Here is a 16,641-nt window from a genome sequence, read left to right as displayed (position 1 = left end):
GCGTGATTTCAACAGACGGACGGACGGACGAACAGACGGACAGACGGACATGCTCAGATCGACTCAGAATTTCACCACGACCCAGAATATATATACTTTATGGGGTGTTAGAGCAATATTTCGATGTGTTACAAACGGAATGACAAAGTTAATATACCCCCCATCCTATGGTGGAGGGTATAAAAAATTTAATTAAAAGAACTTCCTGGGGAGTTTAAATAAAGAACATCATTGGGAGTGCATCTTCCCGAAGTGCTTTTAAAGTTGTGCCTTTGGAAGAACTTCCAAATTTGTTTGCTGGGTTATAATACCCTGTTCCACAGTGTGGCGCAGGGTATAAAAAATGTGTACCCATGTGCTTTAGATTAATAGTTGTAAAGTACACAAATTAGAATTTCAAAAAAATTTCGGCAAATTTTCAAAAAGAAAAATTTTTGTTTTTTAAAAACTCTCATTCTGGAAAGCACCAATTGCTAAGCCGTTTTCCAAAAAGCCCTATTTGTCCACTAACCACACAGAAAAAATATCACCAAAATATTTCCAATTAAAAAGTTAATTGAAGTTGAAAATTTTTTCAATTAATAAATTAATTGATACAATTAACTTTTTAATCATGATAGAAACATTAATTTAATTAAGTCAATGATTGAAATTTTTAAAATGTTTAATTAAAAAATTAATTGATACAATTAACTTTTTAATCAAATTCGGAAGACTAATTCAGTTAAAAAAGTGCTGATTTCTTTTTACTTTTTTAATTAAAAATGTATTTCCAACAATCATTTGTTAATCCAAATAAAAACTCTAAGTCAATCTAACTAAGTAATTAAAAATAGTTACCTTTTTTAATTAATAAATTAATTGCGTTTTGCAATCAACATCAATTAAATTTTTATTTGAATCAATTAAAAAATTAATTGAATTTTGCTGAAAAAATCAATTAATTTTTTAATCAAGAATTTTTTCTATGGCCAATTAAAACTGTGATTGATACTATCATTTTCGTGATTGAAGACATTTCAATTAAAAAATTAATTGGATCAATTAATTTGGTGATTGAATCAGAGAAAAAATTTTTTGTGTGCAGCTGTGAAAAGTTTCAACATCCTAGCAGTAAACAGCTGAGAAATATGCAAATTACCAAAAAGAATAACGTTTTTTTTTTCTATATATGTCCCCACTTTGGGGAATTTTGGGGTTTTTTATACCAATTTTGGGAATGATATATTCAGCAATATTTCTTAAAACAACTTTCCCTGCAAAAATCAATAAAAATCATAATGATATCACAATTTGTTCAAAAGTTATTAAGGTTTCAATTCATATTTTTAATTAATTTTTGATAAAAATTGTTCCGTGCCCCAAAAACTTCAAAGTTTCGTATCTTTGTTCTTTCAAATTGGATAGAAATAAAGCTCTCTCAAATACCTTTCAAACGATGTATTATATTTATACCCGTGCTTAGCCAAATACGCAAAAAACGTGCACTAAACTTCACCAACTCTGGTAAAATAATGCATTTTTGCAAATGTACGTTTATATGGGCTCTATACCTAAATCTGAACCGATTTAAAATAAACTTGGCACACTTGACGATACTATCAAATATACTTCTTGTGAGTATCTATATCTGAACCGATTTAGCCCAAATTTTGCACACTTGACTGTACCACTAATTACAATCCTCGTGGAAAATTTCGAGCAAATCTAGACAACATTCTGGCTTCTGCAGCATCACCGGATTTTGTCAGTATTTAATATGAGCCCAGAAGCCAAAGTTTTGCTTAGAAAAAGTGCTCGAATGTTTTTAATTTTTAACTAAAAATGTATTTCAAACAATTTTGTAATCAAACTAAAAAAACTAAGTCAGAAAGTAACTGCGAATAGTTACGTTTTTAATTAAAAAATTAATTGAGTTTTGCATTCAATATCAATTAAATTTTTAATTGGATCAATTAAGAAATTAATTGAAATTTGCTAATGAAATCAATTAATTTTTAATCAAGTATTTTTTTAATTTCCAATTAAAACTGTGATTGATACTATCATTTTCGTGATTGAAGACATTTCAATTAAAAAATTAATTGGATCAATGATTGAATAATTTTTTTTGTGTATTCCATTTGAAACACATTGATATATTGGTCTCAGACCTTATTAAAATTATATATTCTGGATCGTTATTAAATTTTGAGTCGATCAGTCACGCCACCTTCCAAACCAAACAAGCTATCGACTAGAAACTATGTACATGAAATTTTTGTTGATGTAGGTCGGATGGTATTGCAAATGGGCCCAAATTTGTCTTCCGAAACCGTTTAGAAGAGCGAATTTCATCCGATTCGATTGAAATTTAATATACGGTAGTATGTGCCTCCTAAAAACTGTGCAAAAATTGATTCATATCGGTCCATAATTGTATATACACAGAAAAAAATTTCACGAAAATTTTTCCAATTAAATTCTTAATTGAGTTTTAAAAAATATTCAATTAAAAATTTAATTGATTCAACAAATTTTTTAATTGAAATAAAAATCAATCACACAAATTAATAGTATCAATTAAATATTTAATTGGATCAATTAATTTTTTAATTGACTGTCAATTAATTTTTTAATTGATACTATCATTTCTGTGATTGAAGACATTTCAATTAAAAAATTAATTGGATCAATTAATTTCGTGATTGAATCAGAAAAAAAAATTTTTGTGTGTAGGTCCTATTATAAACCAATCTCCAGATTGGAATACCGTAACCTCCTCGAGGAGGAAATTTCATCCGATCCGACTGGTTCGTGATGTTAGTATATGCCATGTAGTATTGCCATCAGTCAATATCTGTCTATAATTATATAGGCCGCTTATAAACCGATGCCCAGATTGGACCTCCAGAGCCTCTTGGAAGGGTAAATTTGATCCGATTCGGTTGAAATTTGGTAAGTGATGTCAGTATATGGTCTCTAACAACAATACAAAACTTGGTCTATGTCGGACCATAATTATACATAGACCCCATACAAACCGACCGCCCAAGATTTGACTTTTAAAGTACAAATTTCATCTAATCCGGTTGAAATTTGACCCTCTAATTACCATGCGAAAATTTGTTCTTATCGGTTGCTAAGCATCAGTTTCTTCGTCATCACTAATTTCTTCATTGATGTTTATATGTATTTCTCTTTCTGTTTCAGAAATGTTTAAAAAAAAAGCGAAACGACAGTGCATTTACTAACGATTTCTTGGAATTTTAGTACATGGTCTCAGAGGACCTTTTCACACGTTCCCGTACTAAACACATTCAAATATCAATGGAAACTAAACTATGGGTCGGATCGCTTTAAAACTTTTTACTACGAAAAAATTTTTGTGGAACACATGTAGAAGTCGGGTATACTTCACTTGGACCATCAAGGCGTAATTTCAGATTGAAAATGAAAAAGATCTCTAGGAACTAAACGTGGATATAAAGTTCAATGACCGTACAAATAAGTTCAATATGAACTAAAGCAAAAGAAAATTTTTGTACGATTGAACTAAGAATGAACTAATGTGTGGTTTAAATGGTCATGATTTTCTTTGAACTGCAGTTAAAAAGTAAAACAGAGCATTAAATTTCCCTGGTTTTAGCAACGCTTTATGGAAATCTCAAAATCTCGAGTACAATTTAGTTCAATTTTCGAATATTTTTTTTTTTATCTTTTTTAGTGAGAAGTTTGGAGACGGACTGTTGACCACCATCCGCTAATTTATTTTTCGGTAGTTGGTTGGGGAGGAGCCTATGCCAGATTTTTTTAAAGAAACTTTTCCGATTTTCTTGAAATTCACAGGAAATGTAAAATTAATGCGGGGTACCTAATTATTCGATATCTGGCTGGGGAAGGAACTTCCCTTCCCTCATGATAATCTAAGAAAATAGACCTTCTTTTAAACAAATCTGGAATCTGGGCAAGAAATCATGACTACACTGAAAAAAATATTTACGTGATATTAAAGGTTACACAACCTCAATTTTAGGATGCGCAATTTACACACTATTAAGGACAAATTTCTTTAAAATAATGAAATTTTAATTAAAAGAAAGTTTATAATCGTTGCTTCAAAAATGTCTTTCATTAAATTCAGGACACATATTTTGAAAATTTGCGTCCCTTCGTTAAAGTTGCACGTCTTTAAACTAAGGCAACTTTTCCTTAAAGTAAAGAAACACATTGTTGATTTAAAGAAATCGTCCTTAACTTAACTGAAATATTGAATCTTCATATATATAGGCTAAGATTTATTTTGACGATTTAGCATCTTTGATTTAAAGTTTTTTTGGAATTAGGAAAATATTTTTTACTTAGAAGTATCCGTCTCAATTTGGATTTTTAAACTGGCATTTGTTTGTACGTGAATAGCTTTAATAATATACCGGAAAAATAGAATGAAAATTCGATAAATTAATTAATTTAATTTTAATTTTTTAGATCCTAGATTTAAAGCCAAATAGGTCGCAAAAAAATTCCTTATTTTAAAGAATCCGCATCTTTGGCTCGGAATCAATACCAAAATTCTTAAGGGAAGGTCAAAATCTTTGGATCCAAGTAAACTTTTTTTTGAGTGTAGGTATGTTGCCCACGGCATCTATTCTTAGCGAAAAACGCATTGAATTTTGTACTTTGTAAAGGAAACAATGTCAAGCACCACTTACCCTTAAATCATTGGTGAGTTATTAAAGAAATGTCCCACCTTGATCCGCTTCTTATGTATAAATTTCAGAAGCAGAAAATATAGATATGAAGAATATGAAATCGTAAACTGCGCTAATTTCATCATCACCATTATTTACAAGTTTTTATGAGGCTTGCGTAGACATTTTAGCCTTATATGTGCAGAAAAAAGTGCTGAATTCTGCCCTGAAAATTCTGTGCTGCAAAGTAGTGCTTCCAAATTTACATATTATTTTAATATACACACTGAAAAAAATATTGTCGTGAAGTCCAAGATTTCATGTCTTTAAAATACGAATGCAAATTTTGCTTAGCATAGAAGACGCATTTCTGTAATTTAAAGCTTTTTTCCTTGTCCAAAAGTCGATAAACTTTTCAATGAAGTCGTATTGTCCTAATAATTAAGTGATTTGACTTAAAAATGGGTATCATAACATGAAAGAAAAAAATCATTGGGCTAAGGTCAACTTGACTTTAACAATTCAAAAAAAATCTTTACATTTAATGAAATTGTCTTTAAATTTGTTGTCTTTTTGCATCTTGATTACAAAGCAAAAAATCGTTCAAAAATAGGACATGTTTTTCAACACTTTATTTTAAAGACATTTTTTACTTGAAACATAGCATAATTTCTACGGTAAGTCGAGTCTTAATTTAGAAAATAAAGTTGCCGTTAACTCGTTTTTAAAGGACTTTGATAGCATATGAAGAAAAAAATGAAAAACGAAAAATTAAAATTTGCTTCCTAGCAGCAAGTACACAAAACCCAAATTTAAAAGAGAATTGTGTCTTAAAAGTATCCTTACTTGTATTCTCCGCTTCTTTGGCTCGGAATCAATACCAAACTTTTTAAAGTAAAGACAAAAACTTTGGCCGGGCATGCTTTTTTTTCAGTGCATATTTAAATAGTAGAATATAAATTCGAAAGTAAGTGAAAGTTTCACTTTAATTATTTTGTATCATATTTTCTTTTATTCAAACCAAAACACTGGAAATAAATATGAGATATTGTAAAGATAAATTCCCGGGAATTTCCGTACTTAATTGCCGGGAAAGCGTGAGCTAAAATATGGTAAAACGCCGAGAATTCTCTGGAAGTATGCTTTAGCTCCAACATATTTAAATTTTACATATTCCAAATGTTTCGTACAATTTCAGAAATGTCAATTTCGGATGTATATGTATAAAATATATCATGAAAAATTTTCCAATTAAAATTTTAATTACGTTTTAGAAAATATTCAATTAAAAATTTAATTGATTCAACAACTTTTTGTTCAACTTAAAAAAAAATATTCATATAATCTCATGTGTAGAAAATTTTATTTATGAATAGGTATGTATACAATATTTTTATAATATTAAATTGAGCTGACGGGCTTTTTGGGCAGCAAATAAATCAATGACTTCTTTAGTCGGCACATTTATTCGGCGATGAACCGAAATTAATGTCAATCCATTGAGTCTACTCTCGCTAGTCGAATTTCTAAGATACGTCTTTAATCTCTTCATTGTTGAAAATGAACGTTCGGATGAGTAGGGATGGAAAATGCAGTACTATAGTACTTTTTTCAATACTTTTTCACCCCGGTCAGTACCGTAGTACCCCCGCGAAGGATTTAGTATCTTTTGTGTAGACATTTTTGAGTCGATATCAGATTTATGGTACAATGGCTTTGACCAAATATTTTAATATTTTGAGAAAGTCTTTATCAACCTTATTTGCTAATAGTCTTTTACAAATATGGCAAAACAGACATGTTCATGTGGGAAGAAAATCTCGATTTTGTAAAAGACATAGTCAAAAACAGGATTTTATTGAACTCCAAGAATGTTTTAGTCGAAAAAAGAATGCGATTCTATATTATCGATTTTTTATTTCGGTAGAAAATGTTGTCAAAATTTTATTTCTATATAGAATATTTGCAAAATTTTATTTTTATAGAAAATTTTGTCAAAATTTTATTTCAATTGAAAATTTTGTAAAAATTTTATTTCTATAGGAAATTTTTGCAAAATTTTATTTCTATAAAAAAAATTTTGCAAAATTTTATTTCTATAGAAAATTTTTGCAAAATTTTATTTATATAGAAAATTTTGTCAAAATTTTGTTTTCTTTAAAATTCAGTCTCTTGACAATAATCTTCCAGTGAAATTTTTGTTGAAATTTAGTAAAAAGTACCTTTCCGCTCAAAAAATACCTTTTTTGTACTTTCTTAAAAATTGTATTTTCCATCCCTGAGTTACTGGCAAAGTGACCAAATTTTTAAAAGAATATGCACGTTTGGAAATATCTCTTTATTGCACTCTCCAAGTGCTTCTATCGCTGAATTAGGCAGGTTCTTTTCGCAGTTTTGTGCCATTTCATTTACACATGTGTCTTTGGCTGTTTCGTTGTTGTTGCTATGGCCAAACAAAGCGAGTCATGTTCACAAAAAGAACAACAAACACACATAAAAAGCAGAAAGACATTTTCCAAAAATTAAATTTGTGGTGCGAGAACAAAAACAATTTGTTTTTTTTTTCGACCGTCGTTTGACGGGCTTTTCAACTAGTATTCTATGATTTGTGCAAGTTTTATAGGTAAGCGTTTTTCAAAATAAAACCTCCAGCTTTTCTTCAACATCTTCGATAAGATTTTTCTATGCGGCAAAAAATATATATTTATTTATATAAAAATATTCATTCATTTCGGGGGGGGGGGGTGGAGGTTTGATCCCCCTCATCCCCCCTCTGAATACGGCCTTGATTTTGGTGATTGATACTAACATTTCTGTGATTGAATTGGATCTATTAGTTTCGTCATTGAAGACACAAAATATTTTTTGAGTGTAAGGGTTTTTTTTTTTTGTTTCTTTAAATAATGTTAATTTACATCGACCTGCATGTGCCCAATAATTTGGTCTATAAATAAAACTGCTTGACTCGACAATCGTGTGGTGATGACAATAAGAGCTACATAGCCCTGTTGTTTAAAAGTGTGTAATCCGTTGTTCGGTTCCCCGTCTGGTGTAAAGGGGGAATTTGAAATGTTTATAAAATTTTAAGAATATCTTCTACATTTCGTTTAGGAGGAGCAAATTATTTTTTTTGTAGTTTATGACGAACTCGGTTATAAAAAATTATGGTAATAGCGAATAATTTTGGCATTTTAATTAAACATGTCATGTCAATAGCGAAAAAACCATAGCATTGAACATACAATAAGAGCAGAATGTCAATTTGTGAATATTAAAAACAAAACTACATATGCCATAAAATTTATTCTGCTGGCATATTTCCAAACCACTCTATGGTTCATTTTCACTGACCAATCGAGAAAAAATAATGGGGAAATTTTCGTATGTTAACTCCGCTTTAAACCGTAATTAAATGTAACAGTTAAGCTGCAGACTGATGCTGTTATTCGAGTTAAGGATGTTCATCATCTCGTTGATCCTCTTAAAATAGTTCATCTGAGGAAATTATTTTATTTATTCACTAACGTTATTTCCCCTCTTCGCATGAATTGACTACAATAGACCTATTCAGTATTCGGTATTGCATAAATGAAATCAGTTGGAAAGAGCAACAATATGAAATGAATTTCACCAAAAAACAAAACGTAAAAAGAGAGGTAACGGAGGTCGAAGCGACTATATGACTCGTAGCTGACACGTACACGGCAGAAAAAGACTGTTTTTCATATTTTTGGGTGTAAAATTTATATGTTTGGAACTCAAATTTTTTAACACAATATTTTTAAGTGCATGCATATAATGTTCATAAACTAGCATAACATGTTTTGGAAATGGCGCGAGGAATCCCCGTTTTAAACCATTCTTGTTTGTTTCGTTCAGCGCTATGTTGGAATTTCCATGGTCTGTGGCCGAAATTTTTGTCTGCCTAGGGCTTCAATACAGACAATGAAGCCGCGGATTTTAGCTGTCGCCGACCCTTTTTAGTCAGTGGGTTCAACCCCAGTTAAGACCGAACACCAAAAAGTGTTCTCTAAGTGTCCTTATAATTAAGTTATTCGACTTAAAACCGGCTTTAATAAGGTCAACTTGGCTTTAATAATTCCGAAATATTCTCCAAAATTAACGAAATTGTCATTAAATTGGTTGTCCTTCTGCAGCTTGACTACAAAGCAAAAAGCGTTCAAAACTAGGAGATGTCTTTCAACACTTTTTCTTAAATACAATTGTTTCTTAAAACATAGAATATGTTAATTTCTACTTAAAGTCCAGTTTGAAATTGGAATTTAATGTTTTCGTCACAACGTTTTTAAATGACATGAAGAAAAAAGTAGGAAAAACGAATAGATTCAAATTTGTTTCCTAGTATCAAAAATGCAAAACTCAAATTTAAAAGAGAATTGTGTCTCAAAATGTGTTCTTACTTCAATTCTTTGCTTCTGTGGCTTGGAACTTGTTAGTTAAACCCGGAAGACTAAGTCACTCAGTTTAACAATGCCTCTGTAGTTAGTAATATCAGACTTGTTTCCACTTTTAAATAGTGGAATGATAAATGAGTCCTTCCACAGAGTGGGAAAGATACCAGTTCTCAAAGATTCGTCAAATAGAATTGAAAGTGCAGTTGCTAGTGCACAGAAAAAAGTAAACTGTTTTACAAGAAGAAGAACTACCTCGTTAAAAATTGAACTATATTTTGAGATTTCCACAAAGCGTTGTTAAAACTAATACAATTTAAAATAAATAAGTTAAATTTAGCTTTAGTTTAACTACGGAATTGTTTTCGGTGTATACCAAATTTTAAGCAACCGGACTAAGAGCTAAGGTCCTTCAACATATATTACGACGAATGGCTTTACATGAACTCAGAAAAGAAAGTGCTTTCGAAACTTCGTAAGGAAAAAAAGTTCATCGATTTAGTTTAGCCATTTTATTTCCATTAAGTTAAATTTTTGTGTGAAATAATAACATTTACTTGTTTCAGTAAAAAAATCCTAAACTGAAATCAGTTAAAAAAATAGGTCATTAACTAGAATAAGGCATGTCATTTTACTAATACTGTTTTCTTCGCTGGGTATAAGAATTTACTACTGAACAAGAAAATGTTACTCACTGATAACAAGGCATTCGTAAAAATAAACAAAAAACGAACTAAAACCAAGTTTCCTCAAATTTATTAAAATGTCATATAAAATGGCTTCCTTTATTATAGAAAGCTTATAATTCATACGAATAACACTTGACATAGAAAAATATTTTAATATTCAATCCTTTCAAGACTTAAGGAAACATACTTGTTAGAATATAGGAAATGTTCCTATATTTCTTTTATCTACCTGTAATCGATACCTGTCATCGATGTCATCAATATATTTGCGCGTGGCTTGTTATTTTCAGTTGGAATCGTGTTGTTATGCCATACTGAGAGATTGTTAAAAAAATAATATAGTAAAATAATCTAATAAATAACAAATAAAATATATAACATATATATTTATACCCTTCACCACTACTGTGGTACAGGGTATAATAAGTTTGTGCATTTGTATGTAACGCCAAGAAGGAGTAATCATAGACCAACCTTTTAGTATACGGATCGGCTTAGAATTAAATTCTGAGTCTATTTAGCGATGTCCGTCTGTCTGTCTGTCTGTCCGTCTGTCTGTCTGTCTGTCTGTATGTCTGTCTGTATGTTGATGTATTTTTGTGTGCAAAGTACAGCTCGCAGTTTTAGTCCGATTGTCCTAAAATTTGGTATATGGTCCTGTTTCGGCTCAAAGACGATCCCTATTGATTTTGGAAAAAATCGGCTCAGATTTAGATATAGCTGCCATATATATTTTTCACCGATCTGTTCATAATTGGCGTGAATATCAACCGATCTTCCTCAAATTCCGTACATCCGAATACTTTATGAGTCTCGAAAAACTTGCAAAATATCAGCAAAATCGGTTCAGATTTAGATATAGCTCCCATATATAGCTTTCGCCCGATTTACACTCATTTGCCCACAGAGGCCAATTTTTTGCTCCGATTTAGTTGAAATTTTGCGAAGGGAGTAGAATTAGCGTTGTAACTATGCGTGCCATATTTGCTTGAAATCGGTTCAGATTTGGATATATCTCCCATATAAAGCTTTCGCCCGATTTACACTCATATGACCACAGAGGCCAATTTTTAACTCCGATTTAGTTGAAATTTTGCACAGGGAGTAGAATTAGCATTGTAACTATGCGTGCCAAATTTGGTTGAAATCGGTTCAGATTTAGATATAGCTCCCATATATATGTTTTTCTGATTTCGACAAAAATGGTCAAAATACCAACATTTTCCTTGTAAAATCGCCACTGCTTAGTCGAAGAGTTGTAAAAATGACTCTAATTTTCCTAAACTTCTAATACATATATATCGAGCGATAAATCATAAATAAACTTTTTCGAAGTTCCCTTAAAATTGCTTCAGATTTAAACGTTTCCCATATTTTTTTACTAACATTGTATTCCACCCTAGTGCATTAGCCGACTTAAATTTTGAGTCTATAGATTTTGTAGAAGTCTATCAAATTCTTCCACATCGAGTGATATTTAAATGTATGTATTTGAGACAAACCTTTATATATAGCCCCCAACACATTTGATATGGTATCGAAAATTTAGATCTACAAAGTGGTGCAGGGTATAATATAGTCGGCCCGCCCGACTTTAGGCTTTCCTTACTGGTTTTTGTTTTAATTAATGAGAAAATTTTTAGTTTCAAAAAAAAATTATTGAACATAAATAACAAACAATAAGTCTATCAATGTTCGTGATGGTGTATAGAGAAAAAAAAAAAACGCCAATAGAATAACAACCCCTCCATTCGTCTTCATTTTGGAATCTTCAATTATCAGGTAACATTCAGTAGCGCTAAACTTTTGTGTATTTAATAACGAAGGTAAGCAGTTCTAATTTTGAAGTAAAAGGTTTACCACAAATATGTAAGATTTGTCCAAATGAATGAAAAAAGTTCAATAAAATCATTCCATATATGAATTCAATTCAGTTAAGTTCTTTTCATTCTGTGGTGCATAAATATAGGAAACAAATAAAAATGGCTTTGGTGCTATACGAAGTTAATTTATTTATTTAATTTATCAATTAATTACATTTACAATAAAATTATAAATATAATTGTAAGCTATGACTGCTAGCGTCTTAAGCTACGAAGTTCAATTTTCTTCACAATGAGTTCATTATACCCTGCGCCACACTGTGGAACAGGGTATTATAAGTTAGTGCATATATTTGTAACACTAAGAAGGAGACGAGATAGACACATGGTGTCTTTGGCAATAATGCTCAGGGTGGGTCCCTGAGTCGATATAACCATGTCCGTCTGTCCGTCTGTCCGTCCGTCCGTCTGTCTGTGAACACATTTTTGTGATCAAAGTCTAGGTCGTAATTTAAGTCCAATCGCCTTCAAATTTGGCACATGTTCTTAATTTGGGTCAGAATAGAACCCTATTTATTTTGGAAGAAATCGGTTCAGATTTAGATATAGCTCCCATATATATCTTTCGCCCGATATGCACAAATATGGACCCAGCAGCCACAGTTTTATACCGATTTGCTTGAAATTTTGTACAAACATAACACTTAGTCTTATAGTCAAGTGTGCAAAATTTGATTGAAATCAGTGCAGATTTAGATATAGCTCCCATATATATCTTTCGCCCGATATGGACTAATACGGTCCCAGAAGCCAGAGTTTTACCCCAATTTGGTTGAAATTTTGCACTAGGAGTGCAATTAGTACACTGACAAAAAAGTGAATCTTATATGTCTCTAATTTAATTCTATTTTAGTTCATAGAATTATAATGTGTTGATCAAATATCCTTGACTCCAAGAATTTTTTGTACAATAATTAAATGAACCAAAAGAGGAAAAAAAATTATTCACAAACGAAATTCGTGTCTCCCACAAAATAATTCAGAATTTCTTAAAATTTTCAAATTTTACCAATAATACGACCGTCTTGAACTTTTAATGATACTCAAGGCATTTTGAACTCCAATTTTTTCTTTCAAACCACTTAATTTTCTTGAACCAGTAAAGAAAAAATAATTACTTCCAATAAATTTTTTTGAATTTGTCGAAAAATATTTACTTATTTTTGTGAAATCCGTGTTTGTTTCGTTAAAATTTTCTAGTGGGTTTACTCTTTTTTTTTGAGTATGGTAGATTTATTCATTTATGACATCTGAAAAAGTTGAAGTTCTAAACTTGTTTTAAAATCAGTTGAAGTTAGCAATATATCAGTTCAATTTAATCAAACACACCCAGAAAAATTGTCCCCTTCATTAAGTTAAAAATGGACTCATTGTAAAGAAAGTTGAACTTCGTATAGCGCCAAAGTCATTTTTATTTGTTTGAACGATGTGATTTTCGCAGAAATTAGGTGGAATGCATTCCATATATTAGTTAACATTTTCCTATATTTATGTACCACTATACTACAGAATGAAAATGTTAACTAAATTGAATTCATATATGGAATGATTTTATTGAACTTTTTTCATTCATTTGGACAAATCTTACATATTTGTGGTAATCCTTTTACTTCAAAATTAGAACTACCTTCGCATTTTTTCTTCTTCTTGTACTTTTCACTTTTAATAAGTTGCTGCCTAACGATTTTGTCATCCTTTTACAATTTCAATGCCTACAAATATAAAAAAATCATAAACCAATTTTTTCACAAAAGGTCACTGAATATTCACCCTTATTCCTGAAGTCGCCCTCGCCGTCGCTTTTTGTCGCTTTTCGTCTGTCGCCACTAATTGGTATTCCGATCGTCGATATATTCTGCTATCGACGAAAATTCCTGGTGTCGCTTTTTATCGACGTTAAATTTACCAGCGACGAGATTAGTGTTTAATTTTTGAAGAAGTTTTTTCGACTTTATTAATCGAACAATTGAAAAATAAATTAAAAAATGAAATTGGTAAGAGGTAAAGTGACTAATCTTCAACAATTACAACAAAAATATCGGAAAATATAGCAGTTATGGTGATCAGATTCACATCATAGAAAAGAACACTGTACAATTAAAGTAAACGTGTTGATTTTCACTCCCATTTATTTTTAATAGAAACCCGTCAAGGCCAATGTATTTTATTTAGCACCAAACTTAGATAACGATTGTGTCCTTCACGAATTTTGAATGATCCTTGGACACATAATGTTATCGTCCAATTGTATGTTGTTATTGCCCTAATGTAATCTAAATCATTTGCCGAGTCAAATTTACCATTAATTTTGATTTTCCAAGTCAAAATTGGATTACAAACAAATAGCATTTTAAACGCAAATATATTAATTAAAATTCAGTTTTGTATATCAGCTGATTGTTTTCTTTCACGATGATACATGTGCCATTGATCTCAGCGTCGTCTCCATTTCTATAGTTTTGGAAGCCTTTACTGTCCTTGAATATATATCCACATTTTTTCGCGCGTCAAATCAAAAATATTTTTCTTAATTTTCCCACATAGAATTACGTCAGAAATAAAAATATTTTAAACCGAAAAAAATTAAAATTCATTTTTTGCAAATCAGCTGATTGTTTATTTTCGAAAAACGAAAAATGTTCTCACTAATTTAAAATAACAAATATTTTATATATTTTATTTGTTATTTATTATATTATTTTACTATATTATTTGTTAACAGTCTCTCCGTACCAGTCTACCATAAAAACAAGATTACAACTAAACAAGTATTTACGGCCGAAAGTTCGGCCAGGCCGAATCTTATGTACCCTCCACCATGGATTGCGTAGAAACTTCTACGAAAGACTGTCATCCACAAATTTCAACTCACTCGGATGAAATTTGCTTCTCCAAGAGGCTCCAAAACCAAATCTCGGGATCGGTTTATATGGGGGCTATAAATGATTATGGACTGATAAGGACCACTTTTGGCATGGTTGTTAAATATCGTATACTAACACCACGTCCCAAATTTCAACCAGATCGGATGAATGTTGCTTCTCCAAAAAGCACCGGAGGTCAAATCTGGTGATCGGTTTATATGGGAGCTATATATAATTATGGACTGATAGGAACCAATTCCTGCATGGTTGTTGGATACCATATACTAATATCACGTACTAAATTTCAACCGAATGGAAAGAATTTTGCTCTTCCAAGGTGCTCCGGAGGTCAAATCTGGGGATCGGTTTATATGGGGCCTATATATAATTATGGACCGATATCGACCAATTTTTGCATGGGTGTTTGAGGCCATATATTAACATCACGTACCAAATTTCAACTGAATCAGATGAATTTTGGTCTTCCAAGAGGCTCCGGAGATCAAATCTGGTGATCGGTTTATATGGGGGCTACATATAATTATAGACCTATGTGGACCAATTTTTTCATGGTTATTAGAGACCATATACTAACACCATATACCAAATTTCAGCCGGATCGGATGAAATTTTTTCTCTTAGAGGCTCTGGAGGCCAAATCAGGCGATCGGTTTATATGGGGGCTACATATAATTATGGACCGATGTGGACCAATTTTTGCATGGTTGTTAGAGACCATATACTAACACCATGTACCAAATTTCATCCGGATCGGATGAAATTTGCTTCCCTTAGAGGCTCCGCAAGCCAAATCGGGGGATCGGTTTATATGGAGACTATATATAATTATTGACCGATGTGGACCACTTTTCGCATAGTTATTAGATACCACATACCAACACCATGTACCAAATTTCAGACGGATCGAATGAAATTTGCTTCTCTTAGAGGCTCCGCAAGCCAAATCTGGGGATCGGTTGATATGGGGGGTATATATAATTATGGACCGATGTAGACCAATTTTTGCATGGTTGTTAGAGACCATATACTAACACCATGTACCAAATTTCAGCCGGATCGGATGAAATTTGCTTCTCTTAGAGGCTCCGCAAGCCAAATCGGGGGATCGGTTTATATGGGGGCTATATATAATTATGGACCGATGTGGACCAGTTTTTGCATGGTTGTTAGAGACCATATACTAACATCATGTACCAAATTTCAGCCAGATCGGATGAAATTTGCTTCTCTTAGAGGCTCCGCAAGCCAAATCTGGGGATCGGTTTATATGGGGGCTATATATAATTATGGACCGATGTCAACCAATTTTTGCATGGTTGTTAGAGACCATATACTAACATCATGTACCAAATTTCAGCCGGATCGGATGAAATTTGCTTCTCTTAGAGGCCTCGCAAGCCAAATTTGGGGGTCCGTTTATATGGGGGCTATACGTAAAAGTAGACCGATATGGCCCATTTGTAATACCATCGGACCTACATCAATAGCAACTACTTGTGCCAAGTTTCAAGTCGATCGCTTGTTTCGTTCGGAAGTTAGCGTGATTTCAACAGACGGACGGACATGCTCAGATCGACTCAGAATTTCACCACAACCTAGAATATGTATATTTTATGGGGTCTTAGATCAATATTTCGATGTGTTACAAACGGAATGACAAAGTTAATATACCCCCCCTCCTATGGTGGAGGGTATAAAAACAACCCATGCGCAAACATGTCGATTACATCGATAGCAGGTATCGATTACAGGTAGATAAAAGAAATATAGGAAAATTTCCTATATTCTAACAAGTGTTGCCTTAAGTTTTGAAAGGATTGAATACTTCTTAGTGCGAATGAACTAAAATATTTTTCAATGCCAAGTCTTATTCGTATGTATGATAAGCTTTCTTTAGTAAAGGAAGTCATAATTATCATTTTATAAGAAATTTTACTAAATTTGGTTTTAGTTCGATTTGTGTTTGTTTTTACGAATGCTTTGTTATCATTGAATAACATTTTCTTGTTCAGTAGTAAATTCTTATACCCAGCGAAGAAAACAGTATTAGTAAAATTCCATGACTTATTGTAGTTAATGAACTATGCTTTCAGTTTAGGATT

General features: G+C 31.8%; 1 protein-coding gene across 1 annotated transcript in view; it reads right to left on the bottom strand.

Moving 5' to 3' along the window:
• The window catches only part of Dnah3 (dynein heavy chain 3, axonemal), a 671,994-nt gene that overhangs the window by 327,093 nt on the left and 328,260 nt on the right, over positions 1-16,641 (bottom strand). The window lies entirely within an intron of this gene.

Source organism: Haematobia irritans, chromosome 4, assembly GCF_050003625.1.
Source record: "Haematobia irritans isolate KBUSLIRL chromosome 4, ASM5000362v1, whole genome shotgun sequence".
In the NCBI taxonomy this organism is placed as follows: Eukaryota; Metazoa; Arthropoda; class Insecta; order Diptera; family Muscidae; genus Haematobia; species Haematobia irritans.
Note: the sequence above shows the minus strand (reverse complement) of the source record. Positions and strands in the feature narration are given on the sequence as shown.